The 21,591-nt window shown below is 39.4% G+C and overlaps 1 long non-coding RNA gene across 1 annotated transcript; it reads right to left on the bottom strand.

The window, feature by feature from the left end:
* Window positions 1–2,021: 2,021 nt before the first annotated feature.
* LOC130230678 (uncharacterized) lies at window positions 2,022–7,114 on the bottom strand. Its single transcript, XR_008837974.1, has 3 exons — window positions 7,039–7,114; window positions 6,857–6,960; window positions 2,022–2,406 (listed from the first exon to the last, which is right to left on the bottom strand). It is a non-coding gene; the product is annotated as an uncharacterized LOC130230678 (long non-coding RNA).
* Window positions 7,115–21,591: the final 14,477 nt, after the last annotated feature.

The following is a 21,591-nucleotide window of genomic DNA, read 5'->3' as shown; positions in this document are numbered from 1 at the left end:
AAAACTAATCTTAATGAGTACTGTGAACTTAATCTATTTTAGTAAACGAAGCAATTTGAGCATAGTAAACCCCAGTAAATGAAGAGAACTCAAACCAACCGAGTACTGTAAAACCCAATAAGTTAAGGCAACTCAAACTGTTTTAGAAAACCAATTGCAGCAAACCATTTAAGTTAAAAAACTAATCCTAATGAGTACTGTGAACTTAATCTATTTGAGTAAACGAAGCAATTTGAGCACAGTAAAACCCAGTAAATGAAGAGAACTCAAACCAACGGAGTACTGTAAAACCCAATAAGTTAAGGCAACTCAACCCATTTGAGGAAACCGATTGCTACAAGCCATTTCAGTTAAAAATCTAATCTATATGAGTACCTTGAACTTACTCTATTTCAGTTGAAGTAATGATGTATTTAATTAACTCATTAACTTCAACGCTGAGTTCAAAACTCTTTTCAAATGAGTAGAATTAACGTTCAGTCAATTTTGAGTTAACTACACTCATTTCATTTGATAAAGTTGACCGTTGGGTCTGACAGCGTACACATCTCTGCTCATTGTCATAGGAAAATATTTTAATCATAGACAAGAATCTTCACCCCGGAACGAAACAATAATGGGGAGACAGAAGCAGAGAGATGGACATTGCCTTGTTATTATTTACAGTGGCTTTAATTTTTCAGATGTTCTTCATTTCAACCACTCCGAACTATGAGCTAAATGATAAGCTATTGCCTTTTTTAAGGGTGAGGTGCTTTGAATGTCCTGCCAAGTTTACATTTCAGTTTAAATGCTCACACAATGAGCAAAATAGTGCATTTCAAGGCAGTTCAGGGAATCTTAAGTACACTCAACTAACACATTTAAAGGACATGATGTCTAGCATTTAGTTTTTTTCCCCTGCTGCATTATGCCGAGTACAAACTGCACAACATTAGCCCCGATTTTAACTTGCCGACAGGTTTTGAGAAATCATTGACAAATGCCTAAAATCACAGGCAAATCGGTGCTCGTTCACGTGAGTAACAATCGCACAGTGTGAACTATCAATAACGCCATCTGAGAGAATCGCCGATGAGCCACCGGCAACCGTGAGATATTTGGCATGATAAATATCTGGAGCTGTCGGCGATTCAAATCATGCCGTGTGAAATGTGTTCTGATTGAAAATAACATCGGCCAAGAAATGGAGGAGAAACTAGTGGAAATTTGGCAGGAGCACCCGTGTCTGATGTGTTTATATTATGCTGTAATATAAATCAACAAATTGTAGTACATCCTATAATATAGGCTACTTCAGTTTACTCAGGTGTTGTGTTGCGTGCGTGCTTTGTTTCCGTCACTTCTCATGCGTGTTTGGTTGTGAGATATAATTTGTGGATCGAGACAAAGTTGTCGGCGATTCCTATTAATTTGAAATTTCCTATTTGAACGTCACGCAGTGTGAAACCCCTTGTTGCCAAGCCATCTTGCAGTGTAAACAAAGCATCGACAAAACGCTTGCCCCAATAGTCATGCAGTGTGAAAACATCTGGGACACTTTGAAAATCATGCAGTCTGAACTCGGCAGTGACAAAATACATACAGCTGCTGGCTACACTAATGATATGACAGAAAAACTATTTTAATTTAATATTATTTAGTTAGATTGTTACTATGTCAGGTTAGAAAGTGTGAGTAAACAGTGAGGACATTTTAATTTCTGTAAAGCCTTTCACGAATGTTGATGCATGCATATCACACAATGACTGTCCAAACAGAAGAATATATATATTTTCAAAGTTTCCTATTTAGAGTTTAGCACATATTAACGTGAGCATGTGCTAAATGACAGAAACAAGTACACTTGATTTTGAATTTGTCTTCCTCTCTGTTTCCTTCAGTCAGATAAAGCTGCTCTCTACTCCCTCCTGCTGGCTGGAGGAAAACTCTCATAGACATCCATCAAGTGCAACACAATAAAACCTTTATTATGATGATGATAATAAGCAATTCAACTCAAAAGCAGTCTCACATAGTACAAAACAGAATAATAAATCAGACTGTAAAAAGGGTGCCAGTTTCATAACAGCATAGAAAAAAACAATGACAGCTCAATAATTCGATTTTCATCTGAATTTGATGTGGGATTTTACAGAAAATGTATACAACATAAACATGATACCATGAAAGCATATAACCGGCAAACTGTTTTAAAGACAGGAAACTCTATTATAAAGTATTTAAACAATACAAGAGTAACACAATGACATTAAAAGATGAGATGAACCCTATTTTTCACAAATCCCTTTTGACAACTGTGAGCACGGCATATCATTCCAGTTATTCAGGACGGGTCGTGTGGGCAACAGTTCAATACAGTCTTCATTTCCATTTAAATCATTTGGCTCACCGCTGAACCAGTAGCTGTAAACATGTTTTAGAGCTGAATCAAACAACAGTGTAAACACATTTAATCACTTTAATGAGGGAAGAACTCTTTTCAAATGGACAAAGTCCTTCTCGGATATTTTATAGGGTTAGTTCACTCAAAAATGATACTCAGCCCGTTTTTTACTCAGTCGTACTCAGCCTATCTCTCAGTCGAGTATTATTTGAGTCTGATTTCACATAAAACTACCTATTAATAAACTATTAATTTTAGTTTATTGTAATAATGCTGTAAAAAATGTGAAAATAAGAAAGTCTATAATATGTATTTTAATGTACGCGAATAAGCCCAACTACCCCTGAGAGAGTTTTACTTTCCATAATCTAACCGACAGAGGAGCATCTACAGGCGGCAGGGATTTAAATCTTTCAGAATGCCTGTGATAACTAATTATAAATGAATTAATTAAATAATTAATTAATTGATTAATTAGTTAATTAATTTACTTTTTATTAAAATTTATTTTTAATTTATAAAGTGTGAAGGTACTTTGAAATTGTAAAAAATAATACAAAAATAGTAAGACTCGAGTAGTGCCAGCTTGTGTCATCATATAACGTCATTCAACAAAATAACTCATAAGACTATGATTTATTCATGCATTCATTTTCTTTTCGGCTTAGCCCCTTTATTAATCTAGGGTCGCCACAGCAGAATGAACCGGCAACTTATCCAGCATATGTTTTACGCAGCGGATGCCCTTCCAGCCGCAACCCATCACTGGGAAACATTCATACACACTCATTCACACACATACACTCTGGACAATTTAGCGTACCCAATTCGCCTGTACTGCATGTCTTTGGACTTGCAAATTAAGATTTGACTATGTAAATCCAGATTCAGGGACATTCCTATATATATACACTGGCGATCAAAATTAGAGAACAATTTATAAATAATTGAACAATTCTGAAATAACGTCATCTTCACTGCTCAACAGTTGAAGGAGTTTTTGTCCCGTCTATACCATGCTACCAGAACACTTTTTCCACAAAAAAACTAAGGCATTTCAACAAAAAACATTATTTTGCAGAAAACACACTGATCAAAATTAGAGAACACTTTCAGATACCTCCCAGTTATTGATGTTAATCTGGCACCTGGTGCTAATTTCCCCGATTATCTGTCAACCCCTATTTACCTGGCAGCCTAACTTTCAGTTTCACTGACTCTGCAAGATGGTGGGCCATTCTAAAGTGACTGAAAGCCTCCGGCAGCAGGTTGTCCAGATGAGAGCCAAAGGGATGACCCTATCAGCCATAGCAAGACAAGCTGGTCGATCCAAATCTGTTATTTCAAGAATATTGAATCTTTACATCATCACAAACTCATTCAAGTCCCCCAAGAAGGCTGGTCGTCCACGGAAGACAAATACAAAAGAGGACAGGATACTGCAGAGGATCTCAATGGCCAATCGTTTCCACACTGCAGCTGGAATTGCTCACCAGTTCAGCGCTGAACAGGGTAAAGATCTATCTCGTCATACAGTGTCTCGACGTTTAAGAGCATTTGGACTGAAAGCCCACTCTGCAGTGACCAAACCTCTCATTAGCAGGAAGAATCAAAAGGCTAGACTAAGCTTTGCTGAGGAGCATGTTGTGTGGACAGAGGAGAACTGGTCCAAAGTTCACTTCAGTGATGAAAGCAAGTTTAATTTATTTGGGTCCGATGGGAAACATTATGTTCGGCGAAAAACTGGAGAAAGACTGAACCCAAAGTGTGTAAAGAAGTCAGTAAAAAGTGGAGGAGGGAGTGTCATGGTTTGGGTTTGTTTTCTGCAGCAGGAGTTGGGCCTCTTATACAGCTACATGGCAGAGTGAATGCAAATGTTTATCAGAACCTTCTTCAACAACATATGGTTCCTTCCCTGCGTTCATCACCCAATCAGCCCGCAGTATTCATGCAGGACAATGCTCCATGTAACACAGCAAAATGGGTAAAGCAATTCCTTGAAACTGAAAACATTGAAATAATGACATGGCCTGCCCAGAGTCCTGAACTCAACCCAATAGAAAACCTCTGGAAAATCCTTGGCGACAAAGTTATGGCCAAGAAACCCACTACAGTCACTGAACTGTGGAAGAGACTGGAAGAAGAGTGGACCAAAATCACACCAGAGCAGTGTGAGAGACTAGTGCTGTCCTGTGGCCGCAGATGTGCTGAAGTCATTCAGAGCAGAGGCCTGTACACTTCCTACTAATTGCTGACTGTTGTAACCTTCAGAAAAAATTGCTGTAATCTTTTTCCATGCTACAGTCATTGTTGTTCTCTAATTTTGATCAGTGTGTTTTCTGCAAAATAATGTTTTTTGTCGAAATGCCTTAGTTTTTTTTGTGGAAAAAGTGTTCTGGTAGCATGGTATAGACGGGACAAAAACTCCTTCAACTGTTGAGCAGTGAAGATGACGTTATTTCAGAATTGTTCAATTATTTATAAATTGTTCTCTAATTTTGATCGCCAGTGTATATATATATATATATATATATATATATATATATATATATATATATATATATATATATATATATATATATATATATATATATATATATATATATATATATATATATATATATATATATATGTATATATATATATATATATATATATATGTGTGTGTGACTGTGTAGGTGCTGGGATGCTGAAGAATGGGTCACTCAAGCTCCTTTTATTGTCCTGAGACAAACACAACACCATAGATTTAGTTCGTTTGCAGCTCTGATGATATTAGTGTCAGCAGAGAGGCGTCTTGGGACTGCTGGTGAACTACATGTTCTCTTATCTTATACATTGTGATGTATATTGGTTATAAATGTAAATAAAACATACATGAAAATAAAACTGCCTCATTTCATTTCTGATCAAAATCACATTATTTCAACACCACAGTAAACTCAAGTGACCAATAATTAGCATTTTTTTGGAAAAGGAATGACAGAGCAGGATAAATACTACTCAAAAACAACAAAACACATAATTCAGCATGTGCAATATGTAGCATATGTGCTACTGCTAACACAGAACATCACAAAGTAATTATACATACCTGAGACAAACACAGCACCATAGATTTAGTTTGTTTGCAGCTCTGGTGATATTAGTGTATTAAAGTGAAATAAACAGAGTTTCAAAGTTCATAAATGCCTATGTTAAATAATAATTTATAAGACGAGCGATCACCAAAGCAGTTTACCATCAGAGAGGCTTCTCGGGACTGCTGATAAATTATGTAGATGTGATGGACACGATTGCAGGTAATGCAAAAACCAATGGTGAGTGTTCCCAGTTGAACCAAGAATTTAACCATTATTTTAACTCTGTTACATATATATATATATATATATATATATATATATATATATATATATATATATATATATATATATATATATATAAATCTAGATTAATCTCGGAATTAATCGAGATTAAAATGGCTCATTTGAATTCTGCCGAAGGCATTCAGAATCTGTGTGCTACCCAAATAATAAGTCTTTGAGAACGGGTTTCTCGAGCCAGGTGGTGCATTAGACCAGGGGCTCATCTCCTGTTTCTGCAGCTAAAGTCTCCCAAAATTACAGGAAACTCTTACATGAAAGCACTTCACGTAAACACCTTAATTATATTATTGTCTGATAAGGCAAAATAACTAGATTACTGATGTCCATGTAAGCATAGTCAGTAGTGTCTTCTAAGTAAGTAAAAGATCCAAAAGGGCATCCTGCTGATTTGATTCAGAAAGGCACTTTTTTGTCAGACGGCTCACCGGTTTGACTTTCATTCACCGTCATTCATTTTAAAAGCATCTGGTCCATTTTATTTGTATATGTTTTACTGTAACGCATAAACTCTACAGGTGCCTGATGGTTAGAGGTGGAGCTAACGTTAATCAGATTCACTCTAGTGAGCTGCATCTATGTTAATACGTCATGTTTGATGTGGTAATTTTTACAGTAGGAATACACACAGGTTAGAAGACATGTTCTAGACTACAGTGCAATTCGGCCAGGTATACATCCGCACTTAAATATCAAGGTAAAAGTCATCATATCTTTCGTAGAATAGACCCAGCTCCCAACCCAACTTTGAGAATAGATTAACGGCGATATTTTTTTATCACTCGACAAGTCTCGCGTTAACGCAACACATTAACGCCGATAACGGCCCACCACTAATATATATATATATATATATATATAATTTATAAGACGAGCTATCACCAAAGCGAGAGAGGCTTCTCGGGACTGCTGGTAAATTTTTATATATATATATTGGATTTGAATGTCATATGATGTAAGATGTTGATCATTTCTTAAATTTCATTTTTGGCAGAACTAACCCTTTAAGGCCTCAAGACTTAACGTCTAGTAAACACAATGACTACAATAGCAAATAATTGCAGTTTCTGTGTGTTTTATGACTTACCCTTGAATTAGTGGTGAATTATCCACCCACTTCATGGTGCCCTCGATCATGATATCATTCAGACCAATCCATGCTCTCTCATTGACTAATGAAGATACGAATCTCTGTGTGTAAATAAAAAGAGGAAAAAGTGTGATTCCTCATTCAATAACAAACACTCACACAAACAAAATCAAACTCACCTGCTTCACTTCATTGTTAATAATGACCAGATCAGCTCCATGATCCCTGCAGAACTGCCTGCTGTCAGACCAGCTCATCGCCGCGGTGAAAAACCAAACTAATCAACACACATTTTCATACACTTTTTAAAAAATACACTTGTTTACAAAGTATTAAGAAACTAACAGAATCAGATTAGCACTGACCTTGTTTAGAATAAGCCTTCATCAGTTCAGCACTCAATAATCTGACTGTGGTCTCCAGATCAGTGTTGTTGTGGTGTAAGCTGCTGATAGTGTGATTGAGCTCTTCAACTGTGTTCTTTAACAGGTCTCTCTCTGCTGTGATGCTGATGTGCTGCAGTGTGATGAAGAGCAGCAGAAGAGCACAAATGATCCCCATGATAACCAACAACAAGAACAACACACATCTGCAGCCTCCTGACAAACAGGAAGAAACACATGTAAATCAGATATGTACAATTCAATGCAAACAGTGTTTTACATCAGGGTTTTTACGCTGGGTTCTGCAAAATGCGGAATAAATATAATTGCGTAAGGAAGTTACATGCAAATAGTTGTGAATTATGAGAGGGAATGTGTGATGCATTTGCTACGAATTTACGGAAATCACCAAAATCACGTCTAACAATCAAGTTGAAATGCTGGGTTCATGCTAACTCTTTTAAAAAATGCTGGGTTCCAAACAATTGCTTCATGTTGTCCCAACACAAGTCGATTATCATTCATTCATTTATTTTCTTTTTGGCTTAGTCCCTTTATTAATCTGGGGTCGCCACAGCGGAATGAACTGCCAACTTATCTAGCACATGTTTTACACAGAGGATGCCTTTCTAGCCGCAACCCATCGCTGGGAAACACCCACAAGTTGATTAAGTTAACCTAATAGGTTTTTTAACAAATGTAAGTGGATTGAACATAAAATAATTAAGTTGTCCCATAAAAAACTCAAAAATTGTGTTGATTCAGCTCATTTTAAATAAGTAGTTTAATAATTTCTTGGGTAAAACGCTGAGCACCATGGTACACCATCTAGTTTACTTTTGGAATGTTTTTTGCTCAAGTAAATAATTTTAACTAGCCCAGTAGACATGATTGAAGCAAATTTTGCATGTTTGCAGCATGCAGCGCAATAATTTTCCTATATTTGCTTTTTGTAAGTAATTTACTCATGAAAATGCTTCATTTCACGTTTGGTGTAAACCCACCATCATAATTCAGCTGAAGTGAAAATTCTTTAATGTTGACAAAGACGTGTATGGCGCAATTTGTTGCTAATTTTCACGTTTTGCGCCACATTGTTTAAATAGCAAATCAATTTACGCCACTTTGTGGACTCATGGGTGTGCCGGTCTGAAAAGGAAGTATGTTAAAGCATAGAACAGGATGTGTGTTTGGATTTAACTCAGTTTTTTAACCACACTTGTTATTATTGTTCATTTATTCGTTTGCTGGAAATTAGAACTGAATTTAGAAATAGTTTTAAAACAAATCTTTGTGCTTAACAAACCTAAATTAAATATGTCGGCTAATGGATGTCTTCAGTGGAGTGAGTTTCCACTGTTTCCTGACTCCACCAAAGTAAAGGCGTAAAGTAAAAAGAAAGTAAAGAGGCCGAATGGAGGAGGCTCATTCTTTATCCTCGTGCTGCAGATGCTCTGTTTTCTCGCCAGTGAAGCGTTCAGTTTTTCCACTCACAAAGTCCACCATGTAAATGCGCCATGGCGCGACACAACTGACTCTTAAAGGGAATGTGAGATGAGACTCTGATTGGTTTAATGCAAATTATGCTCAAAACACACCCAGAACTCATTAAGTGAATAAGCACAACATTGTTAGACTGTGCGCCAGGGCGTATTTTTTTCGTCCTTAAAATAGAAAACGTGGATTTGGTCAGGGGCTCTATTGAATGATCTAGGCGCAAAGTCTAAAGTGCATGGCACAAAAACATTAAGGGTGTGTCCGAATCTACTTTTGCTATTTTAAAGATGGAAAAATATGCTCTGCGCCCCGGTGCATGATCTAACAATCAGAGTCTCATCTCCTATTCCCTTTAAGAGTCAGTTGCATCATGTCATGGCACATTCGCTATTTACATGGCGGACTTTGTAAATGGAAAAAAACTTCACTGCAGAGAAAACGGTTAAACAGAGCATCTGCAGCGTGAAGATAAAGAACAAACCTCCTCCATTCAGCCTCTTTATTTTCTCTTTACTTTTACTCTTTACTTTGCTCCTTTACTTTGGTGGAGTAAGGAAACGGTGGAAGCTCACTCCACTGAACACATCCTTTAGCCGACATATTTAATTTAGTTTATTAAGCGCAAAGTGTAGTTTCAAAACTATTTCTAAATTCAATTCTAATTTCCAGCAAACAAATAAATGAACAATGATAATGATGTGTGGTCAAAAAACTGATTTATATCCAAACACACGTCCTTTTCTTATGCCCCATATGGTCCCAAACCCCACAGGTGGACAAATCTAAACTTGTTTTTATTAAAACAAATATAAATATGCATATAATAAATTATACTGCTAATAATAATAACATTATACAGATGCAGATTGTCATGAATAAACTGAAAAAGCCCCTCGAGATGAAGAAGGCATGAAGGTGGTGGTTTTTATATTAATGTAGAAAATAATATTTTTTGTAATATTTTAATCTTTTAATTATTTTTTCATCTGTAAAGATACTTGTGTATTGCTCTACATCCTGCGTGTATTAGGCAATGTGTACGCTTTTAAGGCGTCTGTGCTGGAATTTAGAGCAGCTTTCAGCTGGTCTATTGAACAGTCTATTTCAGTTCTACAAAATAGCAATGTGCCAACAATGCGACTTAACACACCTCTTTTCTAGACCGGAACACCCATGAGTCCACAAAGTACTGCAAATGGGTTTACTAAATAAACAATGTGGTGCAAAAACTGGAAAATTAGGGTTGTGCTGGTCTAAAAATAGCAAAAATTATGCCAAACAGGTCTTGCGCTGGGTGTATGAAAAGGCCCTACCATCTTTAAAATAGAGCCCTCAAAACTTTTCGACCTTCCGTTCACACTGAGATGGCATTTTTAGGAAACGAAAACATAACTTTTTGAAAACGCTGTCCTAAGTGGATAAATTTGTAGATGATGCAGTCTCAGAAATAAAGGTACAAGAGTCGTCACTGAGGTGGTACCTTTTTCAGAGGTATATATTTGTACTTAAAGGGTCCTTATTAATACCTCAAGGGTATATATTAGTACCTAAGAAGTACAAAAGAGTACCTCTTAAATGTTTTAGGTACTAATATATACCTTTGAGGTACCAATATATTCCCTTTAAGTACAAATATGTATCTTTCGAAAAGGTACCACCCCAGTGACAGCTCTTGTGCCTTTATTTCTGAGAGTGTGGAAAGTAAATAAATGGCAGACACATTATGACACAGGTAAAAGCATCTTACGTCATTTGCCATTTTTCACAGTTGTTCAAAACTCAGAATACTTGTTTCAAGCTCATTTAACTCTTTGTAAGTTTTGCTCTGACAATAGCCATGCTTTTAAAAAAGTGTGTTTTACTTGGTAACATTGACTTTACTTAATAACCCATTAACCATCATAGTGATTTGTGGTTATAAACCATATAATAATACTTAAATATAATGTTGGACCTAACCTAACACAGAGACCTCAATGCTTGCTGTACAATACATTCCAGATGTCATAAGTAGGCCCACACGAAATCTGCGCTCACAGAAATCCACAGATTTTTAGCCCATCATTGGTTCTGATTATTTACTTGAGTAAATGTGTGTACATTTATATTTGTTTAGTTTTTTTTTATTAATTTAAGGATAATTAATTAATAATTAATTAATATTAAGTATTAATTAATAATTAAGTATAATGATAGACTAATATGAAAATATTCATATGATTTCTTTACAATACAGTTTGTAAAGTAATATTTTTTGTAATTTTTGTCAAATAAGGGGATCTAATTGGATTTGCATTGTAAACATGAAATAAAAGTCAAAAAGGTTTTTTATTTTTTTTATATCATATATTAAGGTTTTAGTTACGATACTTCTAAAATCATTCTGCATAAATTTGCAGATTTTTAACAAAAGTCTCAGCAGAAGTAACAAAAATGTCTGCAGAGTCTGTCTGGCCCTAGTCATAACTGTAAAACAGAGTAAATACAACTGAAAACGCCCCAGTGCAGTGATGCCAACACAAGTATCATAAAGTTAAGAAGGTTTTATTGAATCTCATTACCTTGATATTGCTTCAAATTAAAACATAAACAATTCCAAGTATAAAAGACCTGTAAATTTGACATTTAATTTCTAAAAATTGAATTGAGTACTAATTTATATGTATATATATTGCATGAACAAAATTGCTTCATGAAGAGTTTATATTTTTTCTGTGAAGTTTACTTTATCACATTATAATTTTATTAGTCATGGTTATAAGGAAATAGAAAACAATGCACTTAATATAAAACAGAAAAATCTTATGTAACATTTTCAGCCTCTCATATTGATTAAAGTTTTTGCTTACCGCATTTTTGAGCCTTCCTTTCATCCTGAACTTGATTCGATATTTGAAGTCCAAGTGTGTCCGTACTGCTGTGTATATTTTCATAAATGGTCGATATCTCCATTGTTTTCTGCAGTATCCAACAGTCTTTGCAGATTTGCTGTGTTCAGAATGAGTAACGTCTTTAAACAGTCTAAACATACAGAGGAAGTGGCCTCATTTCCTAATGTATAAGTTCCTATTGTTTAAATGGTCATTTTTTTTTACTTCATTTACATTTATTTTTGACAATCAGCATTTGACAATTAGTTCCTATTGCAGGTCAGAAACAAAGAGCATCAGTCTCTTAAAGGGTTATATCACCCAATACTCAAAATTAGTGTGTGTATGCTGCAAACTTTGTAATGGCATTTGTGTGTGACTCATCGTTGCAGAAAACTGCTTCGTTTGCCTGAATAAACTCTACCACAAATATGTCAAATGAACTGTTAGGACTGCGTTGTTTTGGTTTGTGTGTTCATATGTTTTTGTCTGTTGTAGGTTGGGACGTGACTTCAACGCACCTGATGCTCGTCATGGCCCTTGTTTAAACCCAGTGCGAGAGTTCGTCTGGGCTGCTGTTTCTTCATTGTTTGGGCAGTTGGCTTCAACTTGGGCTTTATGTTTGGTTTTTCCTCCAAGCACTAGCAATGACAACACTTACCGCATCCATTTATTCGCCTTTCACGCTGATTGAACCTATTGATACTGATGTCAGTAGCTACGCAAGCTTAACTGGAGCAGTGTTCGTGCCGCCCTTTCGTGGTGTAAAAAAAGCAAGATGCCGCCCTGGGTGACGCCTACACTGCCCATGCCTAAATACACCACTGCTTAATGTTACATCTTTGAGCCAGGTGTAACATAAACATACTTGCTATATTTGACTAGAATAAACACATAAAATGAACCTGTAATCCATAAACTGAATCCTATATCTGCTTTATCCCTGTTAGTCTGTCTGACGTTATTTAATAGCATAGGGGTTTCCAATCTGTGGGGCACGCCCCACCAGGGGGTGCCAACACCTATTAAGGACTAGACTAGGTGCACTAGAGTAAATTATGATGACGATTTTTATGCGTTCACTATAGTGAATCTGATTAATGTTACTTCCACAGCTAACTATCAAGCACCTGTAGAGTTAATGCGTTCCAGTAAAATATACACAAATAAAATGGACCGGCTGCTTTTTAAAATGAATGACGAAAGGAAAGTCTGACAAAAAAAGTGCCCTTCTGAATCAAATCAGCAGGATGTGCTTCTGGATCTTTCCAGCCTGATCTCACAAGAAAACGTAAGTATTTTACGTTTTGTCAGTTTAGTGGCTAATTCGTACGAATTCGTAGGAGTTCAGTCGTACGAAATTGTACGATTTTAAAAAGGAGGCGTGGCACCTAACCCCACCCCTAAACCCAACCGCCATTGGGAGATGAGCAAATCGTACGAAAATGTACGAATTAGATTGTACGAATTCATACGAATTATACACTAAATCAAAAAGTTACGAATTGCCGTGAGATTGTGTTGGATCTTTCACCTACTGTGAAGACACCACTGACTACGTTTATATGGACATCTGTAATCTAGTTATTTGCCTTAATCTGAGTAAGACAATAATATAATGAAGGGGTTTATGTGAAGTGCATTGCTATCCATGTTTCCTGTAGCGTCTCATGTAATTTTGGGTGTTTCATCTTTAATTCTTTGTCTTTAACTGCAGTTTCACTTTCACTCCAGAACATTTCATTCATGCCCCGTGACAAACTGGGGTAGACATGAGTATGGTAAGGACTGGTGGAGGGGTGTTGTTTTAATGGAATTTGATAATGCACACCCAATGCAAAGAAAAAAAACTTCCGCATTTTGAGATATGTGTGTGTGTGTGTGTGCGGTCCTTTACTGACAGCCGTGTGTGTGGAACTTGTCGCAAAGTCCTACAAGACGGTGTTTACTTCATTAATGCCACTAATATATGCATACTCCACGTCTTAATTCCATTTCTGTTTAGTTCAATTATGACTTTAGTCGAATTAAGGTAATCAAAAATCACTTATTACATGGTAGACTCTTAATCAGAGTATTGTCGTATTAAAATCAGAGAATTGGTGTCCATGTAAACATACTCAATGTTCGACACTGTCACCACACTGTCACCACACTGTCAGGGCTCTGTGAACTTGTCTTTGCGAAGCAGCAGTTTCTGTATGTATGTACATCAAAAGCAAGTAGGCTATGGCTCACGCTTATTGACAGTGGAAGATTACGGTTAGTCGCGTCAGGAATCCAACCACGGATTAGCATGTTGTCCTCACAGAAACAGCCTCAACCATCACACCAAATCAGGTAAGTTAGATATTTGTTTTTCAATGTAATTATTAAACACAGCAAGTAATATGTGAATGATGTTTGCACATGCAATATATTTTTGGCTCGTGGGACGGCTGGTGTGGGGGCACGAGTGAAATAGCAGGTGAGGAGAACCAGCTCACTTGCATTTAAAGGCACATGCTAGAAAGACAGCTACACTGTCATCTATAAATGACAGTATAAAATGGGCATATTCAGGAGGGTATAATAAATGATCTGATGGGTATTTTGAGCTGAAACTTTACAGACACATTCTGGAGACACCCAAAACGTATCTTAAATCTTGTAAAAGAGGTAAAATAGGAGCTCTTTAATTTCAGGATATTTTTACAGAGATATTTTCCCCTATTTTAAAACAATTGCATATCTGAAACAGCTGTTTAAGAGCTGCATATACTACTTTCATGTGAAATGTTTGGTCTTAATAGGACATTGATAAGTGGAATTTATTTATAAACTAATTTCGAGAGGAGCACGTGCTTATGATTGATAGCAGCTGATCCTGGTTAGCTAACACACAATCCACCAATCAGATGATTTCTAAATCACTATAAATAACCAAAGCATCTTACCTGAAGGTGCGGTCACACTTGACTTTTCCTTCCATAGACACGCACGCGAATGCGTCAGACCGGAAACGCGGGGTCATGCGTTAAGTTTCGCAGGCTGCTGCGGTGCAAAGTTCAAGCTTGGTGAACTCTGACCTGCGAAATTGCATCACTTGACTGTGTGAGATCAATCGAGCATCAAAACAGGACCTCTCTGGACAGAAATTTAAAACATGGAGCAATCGCTCGCTTTATTAATGTCTAATCATCTTGTTTAATCCCGCCCCTTTTCACAGCGCCACACGACAGAATTTCGCACACACAAAGCCCGGTGTGACCGTAGCTTTAGCCATCTTTGTCTTGAAGAATCCCCCCTTCCACCCCTACTCCTCCCCTTTCCTTATCAGGGCAGCATGGAGGCTCAATGATTAGAATCATTGCCTCACAGCAAGAACGTCACTGGCTCAGACCTTACCTGGCCAGGTCGGCATTTCTGTGCGGAGTTTGCATGTTCTCCCCAAGTTTGCATGGGTTTCCCCAGCCTCTCCAGTTTCCTCCCACAGACCAAAACATGTAACATAAATAAATTGACAAATTAAATCGTCATTATAGGTAAGCAATGATTTCAGCATACAATCTTCATATCCAATTCAAAACCAAGCAGAGGAGTTCTCGAGACCTACCTGAGCTCAGACTCCCCTCTTGCCCTGCAACAGAAGGGAGCCCCGGGATCGAGGATCTCAAGAGCTCAGGGCTCTCCGCCGGGACAGCATGCCAAACACACTTTATAATCAATCATCGGCAAGGGCGAACTCTTGAAAGGTTTAAATATCAGAAGCTGTTGAACATATCCTGCAATGCAGAAGTCTGCTCTTTTCTGCTATTGTTTCAGGACTTCTGATTTATTTGCCTATAGGGGAAATGACTAAGAGTTACAGCAGTAAATGCCAAACTAATTGTTCTATAAACAAGAGTGCTTAGGACACTATATAAAAATATAAATAGTAGATTAAGAAAAAAAATAGTTTGCAACATTAAGCAGCATAACCAGTTGCTTTTTATCGCTAAAAATCAATGGAAGTGAATAAGAGCGGAAGTCTCTACAGTGCAATGGGAGTTCATTCATTCATTCATTTTCCTAGAGCTTACTCCTTTATTTATCAGGTGTAGCCACAGTGGGATGAACTATTTCGCCATTTGTTTTTTTTGCAGTGGATGCCCTTCTGGCTGCAACCCAGTACTGGGAAACACCCATACACTCCCACATTCTCACACACACTCATACACTATAGCTAATTTAGTTCATTCAATTCCCCTATAGCGCATGTGTTTGGACTGTTGGGGAAACCGGAGCACCTGGAGAAAACCCATGCCAATACGGGGAGAACATGCAAACTCCACACAGCTGGAACGCCAAAGCAGCTTAACATAGAAGATTATAGTAAACTGAAACTGTGTCAGTCCAGTGTTCAGAGTTGAACTTCAGTTTAGCTCAGTTCAGTGTGGTTTAATTTTCACTGCTGAAAGTCCAAACACTGAAGAGCGAATCCATCGATACGCATGGATTCCACAAGTCCCAAACCAAGCAAGCCAGTGGCGAGGAACAAACTTCACCACTTCTCAACCTCAAGCAAAATCAGGCTCAGTTGGGCATGACTATTTCTCCTCTGGCCAAACGTCTTGTGGACAGCTGCAGTCTAGGCGCCGGAGGCTGAAGAACGCTGGATGTCCATTCTTGAGAAGCTGCAGATGGGAGTAGGTCACCGGCTGGTGTACAGGCTATCCCTTCAGGATCAATGCGAGGACTCGTCTGTCACTGGGATCTTACAGGAATCTTCTTATGCTCTCCACTCATCCATGACCACCACAGCAGCTGCTTAGGATACGGCCTGGTCCAGGATTATGGAAACCTCGGGAATAATAAAAACAGACTAACATAAGTGCATATGCCGCTCAAACTATAATGTCTTTTGGGAAGTGTTCCATGCTCCGGTTGCCCTAAATAATGCAAACTAACAATCCTTTATAACAGTGGTTCTCAAACTATGGTGGTAAACTATGAAAGTATGACTATGAAATAAACAATTAACACTTTTAATCCTTTGATGCGTACTATAACATTGGTGTGATCAGCATTGGCAGTTCCCTGAAGCGTACGATCACAACGCTGTGCGAAGTTTAAGAATTGATTCTGAAGCAGTTCATTTGACTAATGTGAAAAGTGGCCAGTCACAGTCGACCTTGTCTAGTTTTTCGTGAAACATAAGGGCTGGGCAAATGCCTTTCTGTGTTGCAGAGACAGAAAAACAACTTAAAAACAAATATTTTATTGGAATAATGCTTCTCGGATGTTTTCACTATAGAGATGTCGATGTTATTAGCAAGAGTAATTAAACCGCGGACATATTTCCTGCCATTTCAACGATCTACATACACGTTTCGCTCTCTTCTCTCTGACAGCGAGTTGACTCGCCTCTGACCTGTCACTCCTCTAAATACAGTCTAATGGCTCGTTTCCACTAACTGGTACGGTACGGTACGGTTCGGTTTGGTACGGGTCACCTTTATCAGGCTTGCGTTTCCACCAACAAGGGTACCCTTTTGGTGGACGTGGTGTATAACAGAAAGTTTCAGTCGACGTCATTCTCGCTCGAGGAAATGTCTACAATAAAGCTGTACGGGTCACTTACATATCACATGAGAAGCTCTTCTCACAAAACAAATGCTTCATACACATAAATACTTGTGTAGAAATGTTTATTACTAACTTTTCTATGAACATGAGTTGATTATAACTGCAGATCAATGACAGTGCGAAACAGCCTACTGTAACGTCTGTAATTATATTAAATAAATAAATAAATAAATAAATGAACATATATAAACACATACAGCCCCTTACAGTCTCCGAAATGTTACCAACTACAGAAGAACTACACACAGCAGACATTTCGTCCGTATTTAGGTTCAAAACAAAACAAAATATAGCCTACAGTCAGTGAAAACCTCTCATCTGTGTCTGTAATCTTCAGCAGCACATGTAGCCTCTGTTAGACAGTAATTCAGTCATTCCCAGTTCATATTAGTCCAAAATGTGAAGATAATAAGTTAGTTAATCATGGCATTTTGTTCATGTTTGATGAAAAATAATGTGCTCCTTTTTTCCGGCTTCTCCTTTGTTTCTTCGCGCTTCACTCTCGCGTTTGTCAGTGTCTGACAGGATCTGGTTTCAAAAGCACGTCAATAATCAAGCGCAGGTTATTATCATCAGCTCAAGAAGTTTGTTATTTCAGATATAATGTTAGATGCGCGCGAGCGCTAGCAAGAAAGCGAAACCGCTCGCGCCTCAGACTGGCTCGTAAAAAACTACGGGGCACAGGGTAAATCTGCTCTTCTTCTTGGATTTGTGGCTGTTCATCAAGACGACGACAAGGTTTGTTTGAGCCCAGATCGACCATGGCTTGTTATTATATGTATATATCATTCCGCTGTAATGTCTCGGCTCGTCGGCTGTGTATTTCAAACATGGCGGGTTTTTTGTTTTCATTCTGGCTTGTTGCGTAAGTGAATGACGTATCTAGCGCATCTAGCTCCCCCTTTTGGTACCCTTTCTTGTGTTTCGTACCCTTTCGAAAGGGTGCCGAAAAAGTGGTACGGTTCGGTTCGGTACGCTTTTTGACAGTGGAAACGGCCATAAAAGCATATCAAACCGAACCATACCGTACCGTACCACTCAGTGGAAACGGGCCATTAATGTCGGCGCGGGAATGCAGGTATTGCGCAATTACTCATTTCTGCAAATGTCACGAGTGCTTTATTTTAACATGAGAGCGCAGTCATGTACGTTAATCGCTAAAACAGATATGCGAGCTCTTAAATAGGCTTTTTCAAATGAACTGCAAGTCCTCTCATCATCGCGTCTGTGCTCAGACTATACAATCACGATCTCTGCGCTATTAAAGAAGACATTATTTATCTTTGCTCTTTGACTAAATTTAGTCAAAAACTATCAAGTATTTAGAATTAGATCAATGCATGATCGATGACAATGCTAACAGACTTATTTGGCTGTATCATGAAGTGAAACTTACTTTTAGCAAAGGTGGAACTTTTACATTTTTTTTCGACAAAATAATTACGCAGGAAATGTTTCTGTTTGAGGTATGTCACGGATTGGTCAGGCTCTCACGATCCCCACTCACGAAGATCACCATCACCTGACTTCTAATGAGCACACAGCTGCATCACATTCACGAGCACCAGATAAAAGCACAGCACTCCAGTCGCTCATTGTCCGGGCTCGTCTCGACGAAAGCGGACAACTGAGCGACCACTCAGCGTAGTCATCCTCAGCTAAAACAAACGCTTTACTTACCTGTTCTCTTTGTATTCCTCCTAGTCTTCCTGGTCCACCCGAATCGTCCTGTCTTCCAGTCCTTCCAAGTCTGTGTCATCCTCTGTCAGCTGTATCTGGTGTGTGCTGTCCATCCTCGTGTATTCCTGTTACCCAGCCACGGAGGAAAAGACCCCAACATCATTCCTGATCCTCCTGGCTATCCTTCATGTGCTCCTTGTTGTCATTTAATAAACACCCTAACGTTTCCTTACCTCTGTCTCCTGTCCGCTTCATAACAGAAGCCCGGACCAATAACGACGACAACATGAGCACCCCCGATCACTTTCAAGAGCTGGTGGACCAGTTGAAGCGGATTCTACAGCCACCAGCTCCACTTTCCAACGCACCACCAGCACCGAGCACTTCCGCCTCCACAGTTTCTTCTTCGGCCCTTCCTTCCAGTCCCATGGCCCGACCAGCGCCCTACTCAGGCGGAGCGGGGGAGTGCAATGGTTTTCTGTTACAATGTTCCCTCATATTCGAAATGCAACCTTCTCTATATCCCACAGATAAGTCAAAGATCGCCTACATCGTATCACTACTCTCTGGGCCTGCACTTAAATGGGCTGAGACGATCTGGAACCAAGCCGGGCCGGTCATGAATTCCATCACTACCTTCACGGAGTATTTCAAAGAGGTGTTTGGACGTTCTGATGGGGAAGTAGCCGCTGGAGAGCAGCTGTATCATCTAAAGCAAGGTACTCTATCTACACAGGAATATGCTCTCCGGTTTCGCACTCTAGCAGCTGCAAGTGGATGGAATGAGAGATCGTTGTTGACCACGTACCGGCTCGGCTTGGAACCCACTCTCCGAATCCAGCTGGCCACATTAGATGATACTATGGGTCTGGAGAGATTCATCCAACATTCTCTCCGATGTTCCGATCGTCTCCGTTCCTATCAACAGGACACCATCACCCCCTCGTCTGCACTCCTCCAATCGCCTGAGTCAACAGCCTCTCCAGAACCAGAACCCATGATAATAGAGTCTGGAAGACTGACATCAGCGGAACGACAGAGGAGGCTGACCCGGGGTCTGTGTCTATACTGCGGTGTCAGTGGACACACCCGTATGGAGTGTCCCCTTCGTCCCATTCGGACTTCAGTGAGTGTATTCAGTACGAATATTGAACAATGTAAACCACTTACTACCACCGTACAAATAACTACTGCCTCTATTTCTCTCCTTGTCACAGCCCTCATCGACTCCGGGTCAGCAGGGAACTTCATCTCCCAATCCCTCTGTCGTCAACTCCACCTACGTACTGAGGCGTCCTCGCATATATACCAGATACAACCGATAACCCAGTGCACTCGATCTTCGACCCGTATCCATCGACAATGCGAAGACATCCTTCTTCAAGTGGGGTTGTTACATCAAGAGAGGATTCAATTTCTGGTTCTGGAGGGTGCAAATATGGACATCATTCTAGGGCGCCCGTGGCTGGTGAAGCACGATCCCATCATCTCTTGGGGCACAGGAGAGATAAAGAAATGGGGATCTGGATGTACACCTACCTGTTTTCCAAATCTCCCTCTTCAAGGTCGGAACCCCATTTCTTTGTTTACAACATCGGTCGAGAGTCCTCCTGAGAAGCAGTCTATCCACATTCCTAAGGAGTACAGCTCCTTTCATGATGTCTTCTGCCCCAAGAGAGCTTCCCAGCTACCGCCGCATCGGCCATGGGACTGCGCGATCGACCTAGTTCCAGATGCCCAGTTGCCAAGAGGTAGGATCTACCCGCTCTCGCTTCCAGAGAATCAGGCAATGGAAGATTACATAAGGGAGGCTCTGAGTCAGGGGTACATACGTCACTCAAAATCACCAGCCGCCTCAAGCTTCTTCTTTGTGGCCAAGAAGGACGGAGGGCTGCGTCCATGCATCGACTACAGGGTCCTAAATAACGGTACAGTAAAATACCGATATCCCCTTCCTCTGGTACCAGCCGCTTTGGAACAGCTCCGAGAAGCTAAAGTCTTCACTAAATTGGACCTCCGCAGCGCGTATAATCTGATAAGAATACGTGAGGGGGACCAATGGAAGACAGCATTCGTGACCCCTACTGGCCACTATGAATATGAGGTCATGCCTTACGGTCTGGTCAACGCCCCCTCCGTATTCCAAAACTTCATTCATGAAGTCCTCCGGGAGTTTCTTCACCACTTTGTAATAGTGTACATAGATGACATCCTCATTTACTCCCGGAGTGAGGTCGAACATCGCCAACACGTTGCGGAGGTCCTACACACATTGAGAGAACATCACCTCTACCTCAAAGCGGAGAAATGCTCATTCCACCAGAAGTCGATTCATTTCTTGGGATACATCATTGACCAAACCGGTATACGTATGGATGGGAAGAAAATTGAGGCTGTTCTATCCTGGTCAGAACCCACTTCCATTAAGGAGCTCCAGAGGTTTCTTGGGTTTGCTAACTTTTATAGACGGTTTATCAAGGACTACAGCAGGATTACATCACCTCTCACTAATCTCCTCAAGGGTAAACCCAAAGGACTGGAGTGGACCAAAGAAGCAGCCGCAGCCTTCCGCCTTCTTAAGAAGGAGTTCACAAGGGCCCCACTCCTGACTCATCCTGACCCAAATCTTCCTTTCGTGGTGGAAGTGGACGCATCCACCACCGGCGTCGGGGCAGTATTATCCCAACATCATGAT

Source organism: Danio aesculapii, chromosome 1 (genome assembly GCF_903798145.1).
Source record: "Danio aesculapii chromosome 1, fDanAes4.1, whole genome shotgun sequence".
NCBI classification, from domain to species: Eukaryota; Metazoa; Chordata; class Actinopteri; order Cypriniformes; family Danionidae; genus Danio; species Danio aesculapii.
Note: the sequence above shows the minus strand (reverse complement) of the source record. Positions and strands in the feature narration are given on the sequence as shown.